The following is a 9,423-nucleotide window of genomic DNA, read 5'->3' as shown; positions in this document are numbered from 1 at the left end:
TGCTACGTTTTCTAATTTTGCCTTGCCTTTTTTGCAAAGGTTTCTGTATGTCGTCTTTACTTTTTTACAACTTTTTTCTGCATGTTATCTTTTCTTTTTACAACATTTTTTGTCAGTTTGTGCATTTTTCAACGTTGCTATTGAACCAGATTTGACAATTATTGTTTTTTTAACCTTTACAATTATCCTTTTTGTGCAAGTCTTATCTGAACATTGCTATAGAAACAAATGTTAACAATTGTCAATAAATGTAACAAAAAATGGAACTTTTTTACAACAGTCAAGAAATGTTGTAAAAGGAGACATAAACAATATGCAATTAAATAATGTTGTCAAATTATAATTAATCAATGACAATATACACTTATTAGAATATTGTGATAGACACCTTTAACGACATCTAATTAACTAATTTAGCCTTTTACATGTTGCAAATGTCCGTTTTTATTGTAGTACTTTCATCACCATTTCAATAATTTTGGTGAGGTAATAGACATTTATGTTAGACAGTTTGTCTAAAGAAAAGTAAAATTTATTCCAGTTCCCTTATTCTTTTTAATATTTCGACTCACTTATTTTTAATTTATAATTAAAAACTATTATATTAAACAAGAGAAAAAGTAATTTGTTTAAAGGAAAATGAGCAGGTCACTCTATCCCATGATGTTGAGGATAGATAAGCTTTGTTGTCTCCCACTCTCCAATCCATTTGCTGCCACGGAACAAATTGGCCGTGAATCAACTAACTTGTCCAACAACAATTATATAAATTCCTCCAATCCCAAGCTATACGTCCAAATTATGAGATTGATGATTAAAACATTTCGTAATTAAGGCACTACTACTTGCTTGCATTCCAAAATCCAATCATTAATTGACAAAAGAATTGAAACGAATCCACTAGTGAATTCATTAACTCACTAAAGCACCAATGATGTCAGAGTGGATACAGATATGGACAAAGAATTATAGATGAGAACGATATGGAATTAGTACAACATTAGTGGGTGTTTGATTTTCGTTTTTTCTAAAATACGTTTTTCTCTTTTTTCTTTTTAATCACATATTTTTCATTAAAATAATATTACACGCAAATCAAAAACCTTTTTTTTAACAACATATTTCCCATCAATCTATTATTTCAAAATACATTCTTTAAAAAAAACGTGGCTCAGATTGTTTTCATCTTTAAATTTTTGTGATCTCTCACTTTGAAAAGATATCTTACGAGTTACGATTTGATCATGAGAATACCATATAGAAATATAAAAACTAGCTCAGGCTGTATTCGTAAAGCTATACCAAACTCAAAAAAGGTTTATGTCTAATCATGACATTCCTTTGCTAAAACATTTTTTATGGCATAATCCTCTACTACAGTTGGTACCATCCAATTGGCACTAATCCATAGTGGCACTTAGTATATAGAGACTAATTGAACACGTAACCCTTAGCCCACTCTTAGGGCCTTTGGAAGATGATTTGTTGCAAAAGTTTCCTTCACCATATGAAGTCTGACTATTTTACCACTATATACTAATTTAACATATCTTTAGAAGAAGAGGAGGAAAAAAATAAAAAATAAAAAAATAAAAAAAATAAAAAAAGAATTCCTTGGTTTAGATTCTAAGATTATTCATCCGTGTCATTGTGATATTTTCTCAAAATATACAGAAAAAAGTTGAGGCCGATTAGCACTTTCAAGAGATCTAATTTTGTTTAATTAGTTTTACCCTACAACCACGACAATCGATCATAAGAAATTAGTGATTTTAATAAGTCTTTTTGAGTGCAATGAACTCAATATTTTGTGTGTAGAAAGGTGCATCTATAAATTCAACAGCGTGCAACCAAAAAAAAATAAAAATAAAAAAATAAATTATGTAGCTTTAAATAAACTAATTTGAAACGAAGATTAGTTGTTATTGTATTTTACAGAAATTCAGATAAATAGATATCAACCACTTTAATTAACCATTGTTAATATGTTTTAATCCTCAATTATTTATTAATAATAATTTCTTATTTAATATTGACAATCGATACTCTTTATTTGTTATTCTTCTGTCTTGAGATAAATTAATCCAATTTTCACATATGATCCTATTATATCTCTATAAAGGATGTGAATACATAAGAACAAACGACAAAAGTAGAATAGGATTATTTTTGTAGGGTTTTTAAAATCATGCTCTGATACCACCATTATGTTTCTAAGGTTCCCAATCACGAAACAAACAGATTGTATCGAAGCAATTAATAGTAATCAAACACACAATCACAAAGAACATCAAGAATTTTTTCCACGAAGGTCCGTATTCACCCAATTACTGGCTACTCCACTTTGTTGGAAATGCATTGAGAATCTCTCACGCTATTACAGAAAATTACAGAAATCTCTTAGTCGAAATGGACAAATTTTTTTTGGAGAGGAGGGAAATGACGTGTTGAACGTGAGAGAAGAACGAGTTCTGTTAAGCCTAACGAATGAATATAAAAGGCCTCTCATACACATTCGACGGATGGGATGTGTTGATCCCAAAGGCGATGTAAGATTGAGATTAATGACAATTATAAAATATTCAAGATCGCACCATGATAACAAGATTAAAGTAAAGTAGAAAATAAAAAACTAAATAGAGGAACGATGAAATTTATTAAACTGACAATATGGAGAGAATAATACAGGACAGCAACAATGCTTCTATAATATTGACAGATGAGCCTTTAATATATAGGCCACGTTCATAACCCTAATAGAGTCCTAAATGGTAAGAAAATCTAGTTGAATTAGGTTAAAACGCATAAAAGAAAAAATCTTGGATGTAATTTGATTTCTTTCCAAATTAAGTCGAATACACAATCTTCATAATCTCCTACGCAATATTGAAGATTCATAACCTAATTTGAGTCACCAGCTCAACAATCTCCACGTTGACTCAAATTTGGGTGCAACGAACGAAACTTCTATATTTCAAATCCGTCTGCAACAAAATGAACTGACCAATTTCCTCAACACAGTAATCACAACTCTCCATCAATAAACCATCATCCTCTGCACGGCGTATACAAGTGACACCCGAACCCAAATCCCGGATTCCCAAAATTCCACTAAGGAATTACTGTTGACCAAACATGTTCGAAGCACACCCTGTAGCAGAAACCATACATGTTAGATTAGAAGGCCTCTTGCTAGAACTGTTACCTACAACGTCCCCTAAAGCATTCTAGACATTAGTGACACCACCGTACCTACGTTCCATGAGTCCAACCCTAGCAACTAAACATAGTGTATCCGCTGAAATTGGTAAGCGGAATTCCAACGCTTTCTCTAGCAGTGTTCTTAACCAACTTGGAACTTGCCATAAGAGGTACTGTACCAAACTGAACTTCCACCACGGTACTGAACTTGTCCAAATATCTCTTAACTGGTTCTGCGTTTCCCTGCAAGATGTACAACTGAGACTTCTTTTGTCCTTCCAGTACAACCCGAACACCCATTCGGTCCTTCAATACTCCATCTCCACCTCCATCAGAGAATTTATACCCTTTTGCATCAGGGGTACTCAAAGATATGAGATTCTTTGTCAAGTCTGAAACATGGAGAACCTAATCAAGTGTTCTCACTGTCTAATCTCGTAGCTTCAATCTGAACCGATCAATTTCTGCAACCCGATAAGATTGGTTGTTTACCATGACAACTCCACCTTACTTCACCACCTCATATGTCTGAAATAAAGCCCTATTAGAACACATATGATAGGAACATACAGAATCCAGAATCCATTCCCCAGGTTTAGATTCCCCATCAGATACAACCAACATTATATCTCCATCATCTGAAAAATTCTCAACAATGTTAGTCTCGTTACCTTATTGTCTCGCATGATTTGCACGTAAATCATCTTTACCCTGCAACTTGTTGCAATCTTTCTTAATGTGTCATTTTCTCTTGCAGTAATAAAAATGCACGTTGCTGTACCTTACATTCGATTAACCCCTCCGTCGATCACGGTGAGTAACCAGAGCATCCCCACCCCTAGATGTAGGATTTTTAACCAACAGCTCCATCTTCTTTGTTGAGAACAGGACGTCATATACCTCCTCAACGATCAACGTGTCACGACTATACGATATAGTATCACGAAACGACGAAAAAAACTGGGTAATGAACACAGCAGGATCAAGGCCAGATCATCTTCACCATATTTTACCTCCAACGTCTCCAAATCTGCAACAATCTCCGTGAGCACAGCAAGATAGTCCTGCAGTGACCTTCATTTCGCCATGCAATGGGAATACAACTTCTGCTTTAGAGTCAGTTTGTTCGTCAGACTCTTTATCATGCACAACTACTCCAACTTGAGCCATAAAGCAGCCGTCGTCTTTTCTTTCAAAACATCATGCAGAATATTATTGAATAAGTGAAGATGAATCTGTGCTAGAGCATTTCGATCACTCTATTGTTTCTCCTCCATAGACAAATTTGCTGGTATCCACTCAAAATCCAGCAAAGCATCATCAAGATCCATCTGCATCAACACAGCCCTCAACTTTACTTGCCACAGCGAAAATCTTGTATTGTGATCCAGCAGAGAAATATTTCAACGAATTCATCTTTGAAATATCTCAACCAAATCACGAAGAACCTGCAACCTGTGCTCTGATACCACTTGTTGCTCCCAAAGGTGATGCAAGATTGAGATTAATGACAATTATGAAATATTCAAGATCGCACCACGAAAACAAGATTAAAGTAAAGCAGAAAAAGAGAAATTAAGCAGAGGAACGATGAAATTTATTAAACCGACAATATGGAGAGAATAATACAGGACAACAATAATGCTTCTATAAAACTGACAGAGGAGCCTTTAATTTATAGGCCACATTCATAACCCTAATAAAGTCCTAAATGGTAAGAAAATTTAGTGGAGTTAGGTTAAAACGCGTAAAAGGAAAAAAATTGGATTTAATTTGATTTCTTTCCAAATCAAGTCAAATACGCAATCTTCATAATCTCCTAGGCAATATTGAAGATTCCTAACCTAATTTGAGTCAACAGCTCAAGAATTGCTAATGGCAAGAAAAGTATAATACTCTTTAATTTGAGAAGAAAATATTACTTCTCATTCTTTCTCCAAGAGTGCACACATTCCCGAAAATCCTTAGAAAATCTTTTTCAATCCTCTCAACTCTCGCAAAAGACATTTCTAATAAAGTGAACTAAAATTGAAAATATGTGCAAAAAGTGTTGCTACCTCATGTACGAGTTTAAAGAGAAATATTTATTTCTTTATGTAAATTATCTTCAACACTCGTTCATAATTTTCCATCAAAGAAAAAGATGTCCAATTGTCAATGGACACGATCTTTTGCTGCATGGTCATAGCTCTGAATTCTCCATTTCTTTATATCCATGTCTCTTTTCATAGATTAAATGTTAATCCAGCTACCAAGAGAAATAATAACATGAAAACAAGGGGGGGAAAAAGAGAGCAAAGAACACACATTTATGGTTAGCTCACTCTCAATGCAATAGATACATCTACTCGCCGCACTCTTAATGAAATAGTTACATCAACTTGACACTACACGATTGCACTATTTCAAAGATGAAGAAAAGAAAGAACTGGGAGAAGGATGGAGGAGAAGATTATAATCAGCTTTGATTCACGCCTTTATCTTGTCTCCGAGTGTTACTTCACAAAAAGGCTTGCTTTAATATCCTCGAGAAATATTAGGTTAATCCCCGGTCCAGAAAAAAGTTGAGTATATTTAAGCTCTACACATCCAACACTCCTTTTTCATTTTGGAACTCTCTTCCTCTGATGTTTCAGTATTTTCTCTGCTAGTGTATGATGCTCTACTGGATAAAGGGGTGGCCAAGAACGTTGGCTTTTCTTGGCCAGCCATGATCACAAGGTACTTCTCTTCAAGCACTGGTTGTGCTAATTTATGGCCACCGGATGCAGAGCCGCCGCTGCCACCATTAGCCTCACCGGCTGCGGCCTCAAGATCTGATCTCACGTTTCTCCGGCGGTTTTCAAGGTAGTCAATGAACTTCAAATAGGTGCATGACAGGATAAAGATAGCCAAAAAAGTGAGTCCTAAGAAAGCAGCCAGTCCTCCAAAGAGGTACCCCACCGGCGAGTGCCACGATGAGTGTTGTGTAGTGGAAAAGGAAGGTGCTGTCCTCGGCGCCTCCATTGAAAAAACTAAACTTTGTCTAGTGAATAATTATGTAATATATAATATTATGCTATATTCGTGAAAGTGGAAAGGTTGTCTTACACTGGCTACGTGGAGGAGGAGGAGAAGGTGGTGGTGGTGATGTTGAGAGTAAAATGATGAGAGAAAGATGGGTAAGGTTACAATTTATAGCGGAAATTATAAGGAGAGCCAAATTTGGGATCAATGATTACTTTTTTTTTTATTGAGTCTAAAAGTTTAAATTAATATAAATTAAATATTATCTTTAATATTGCTCCTAAATGATACTATACATGCTTTAATTGTAATGGTGCAAGTATAGATAAATTAGAACCAACGAATTCAAGTTATACTATTATCGTCCAAATTAATGTTGTGTTTGATTATCACTAGTTTTCAATCAAAGCAAAGGGTTCAATTATTTGTAGCTAATTGAAGGCTAAACTAGTAAAGTAAATAGCTAAAAAAAAAAAAAAAGGTTAAAAATCAAATAATATTTAAATTAATTATTATTTTAATTTATTTTCAGAAATATCATTTCCTCTCAACATTAAAATTAAGTAAATGTTGGTTAAATGATTACTAAAATTTTAAGAGTTTTGCAAATATAAAGATAATCTTATAGATAATGGCATATTAAATAGTGACTAAAAAGCAATTTAATTTAATAGGGAGAATACTAATTAGGTTTGTCTCTCAAGGAACCAACATAATTAATCCTAATTAACAAATAAAAGGAAACGTTGTGAAGTTGTAAATTTGTTTTTATATATGTACCTTTAGGAACGTCTTCTGTTGGGGGTTAATTAGAACTAATGAACTATGTTGGTCGTCAAATGTCCAAAATGTGCCACTTATTGAAATTTTGTTTTAGCATAATTTGCTAATGAACTTTCAAATCGTTTAATCTTAGTTACTTCTCCGATATCTAATAATAAATTTTTGTCTGAAAACGTTCTTATGTAGCTGATGGTCCCGATATGTTCCACATGCGATTTTGATTTCACAATATTCATTTAGAAGTTTAGTACTATTCACGCATTCTTAACAATCGATAATCCTATTATATTTAACTTTCTTTTTCAATATAATTAGCCCTATTCTGGGTCTTCTTTTCGCACTATTACGGATATGAAAATATGACCTGATTTTATTTATAGTCCAAATTCATATACAAAGCAATGTATTCAATTACACAATTACCAGTAAGATTGCACACAACACGTGCTATTCCTGACATTTATTGTTCATGTTTTAATTATGTAATGTTCTAAATCTATTATAAACCTCTTAACATTACAACGAGTAATTAATTATTAAAATGGTACATAAGCTTTTAAATGCCGCAATAGGCATGCAAGATTAATTAAGAAATACAAGAATTAATACTAAACTATTTGTCTTTGAATTAAGAATAAATAAATGGTTCATTTGTTATCCAATACAAACTAGGATCTAGCATGACATGATTTCTATAATATTACAATAACAATAATTAAAAAATGTCATTCAGAACATGAATGAATGTAACATATCTCAATCTTCAATTTTAAACTCGATGTCTTCAAGTCGTTAATGTAATTCGTCTTTAATTCTTTATTTGGTTGATCTTTTGTCTCAAAGGACGTGAATTGGCCCCTTATTTAATGATTTTATGATATGAATATGGATTAAGAGGTTAGAGAAGGATTCTTTAATGCTCAGTCCTCGTTCTATATTTATACTAACTGAATTTAGATCAAGAATCACTCCAAAATTGGTTTCCAAAAGAGAGAAGGAAAGCCGCCTCGTCTAGTCGGAGTTGTCGCATTGTACAACCAATTGTGCACGCAATGTTAGGCTGTTTTGCCTTGGGTTCTGAAATTGGGGGCCTTGCGCACGCAAGGCTTGGAGCCCATGCTTGGGCATGGCATAGATTTTGGGGCCAAATCTACAGTTTGGTCCCTTAACTTTTTAGGATGTGCACTTTGGTCCTTTTTCGTTCATTTTCAGTACTTATCCTTCCATTTGCATCCAATTTACTCCTAGCATTCTCCAATTATTAATATGCAGTCCGAATCAACTTTTGAATTATCGTACTTTAGTTCTCCAACTTTGAATTTATTTTTGCTATTTTTTCATTTATTTCTTCTAATTTCACCAATTTGCATGAAGTTTTACCTAACATACAAGATTAATACAAAATTAAGGTATAATTCATAAAAATTAATGACTAATACTTCAATTTAATGACCGATATACATTTACAAAATATATTCATCATGATACTTTCCATAAATTTCATTGATTACTTAAACTTTTCTTAACATTAATAAATATAAACCCATTTAAATTTATTTCATTATTGTAATGTACAGACAGTTCAAATTCTCTTATCGTTTGCAATATCTCAACTCATTTATCTGTAAATAATTTCAAACTATTTATAAAACAACAGAAAAAGTAAATTTTCTTTTTTTCATAAAAGAAGATGAGAAGTGGTTGTAGCATAGTCACCCTCGCCCGTGATGTTAAAAACAGATAAGATATCTTGTCTCCAGTGGTTTCCATGCAACACATCGCCAGTGGGTCCAATTCCAAATTACAATTATTTACAATTTCAATCTCAAAAGATACGTCCAAATTATGAAATTAATGAGTAAAATATTTTCGCAATGCACTATTTTTTTGCATTCTAAAATCCAATCACTAATTAACAAAATAATCAAAACGAATCCCACTCATGAATTCATTAAGTACTAGAGTACAATTGATGGGGCATTATGTCGACATAAATCATAGATGAGAGTGCTATAGGATATAATTTTTTTTTTTCATGATATGGGTCCGATGTGTCACATTTTGTGTTCTATTTTTAAAATTTTTAACGTTCAAAAATACTTTAATAATATTCTTTAAGCAAATATTCGATATATAATGTGTCGTATCTTTATTAAAAGGTATTAAAATAAAAATACAATTTATGAACTTAAAATAATTAAGAATTTAAATCAATTTATTCTTGTTCTGCTTTTCAAAAAATCATGTATTTCTATGTATATGATGTTTCATATCTTGTCATGTCATATCGTTATAATTAAAGTTGACAGCAAAGTATTTTTTACGCTTAACATTTATTACTTTCAGAAGATTTAGAGGGTATTTAAGAGTCATTTTTGTGTAAAAATATATTTTGGACTAATAATTTGATGTTAAGTGTGTGGTTGAAAAATA

This window comes from Olea europaea, chromosome 2 (assembly GCF_002742605.1).
Source record: "Olea europaea var. sylvestris chromosome 2, O_europaea_v1, whole genome shotgun sequence".
NCBI lineage: Eukaryota > Viridiplantae > Streptophyta > Magnoliopsida > Lamiales > Oleaceae > Olea > Olea europaea.
This window is presented reverse-complemented; position numbering follows the sequence as displayed.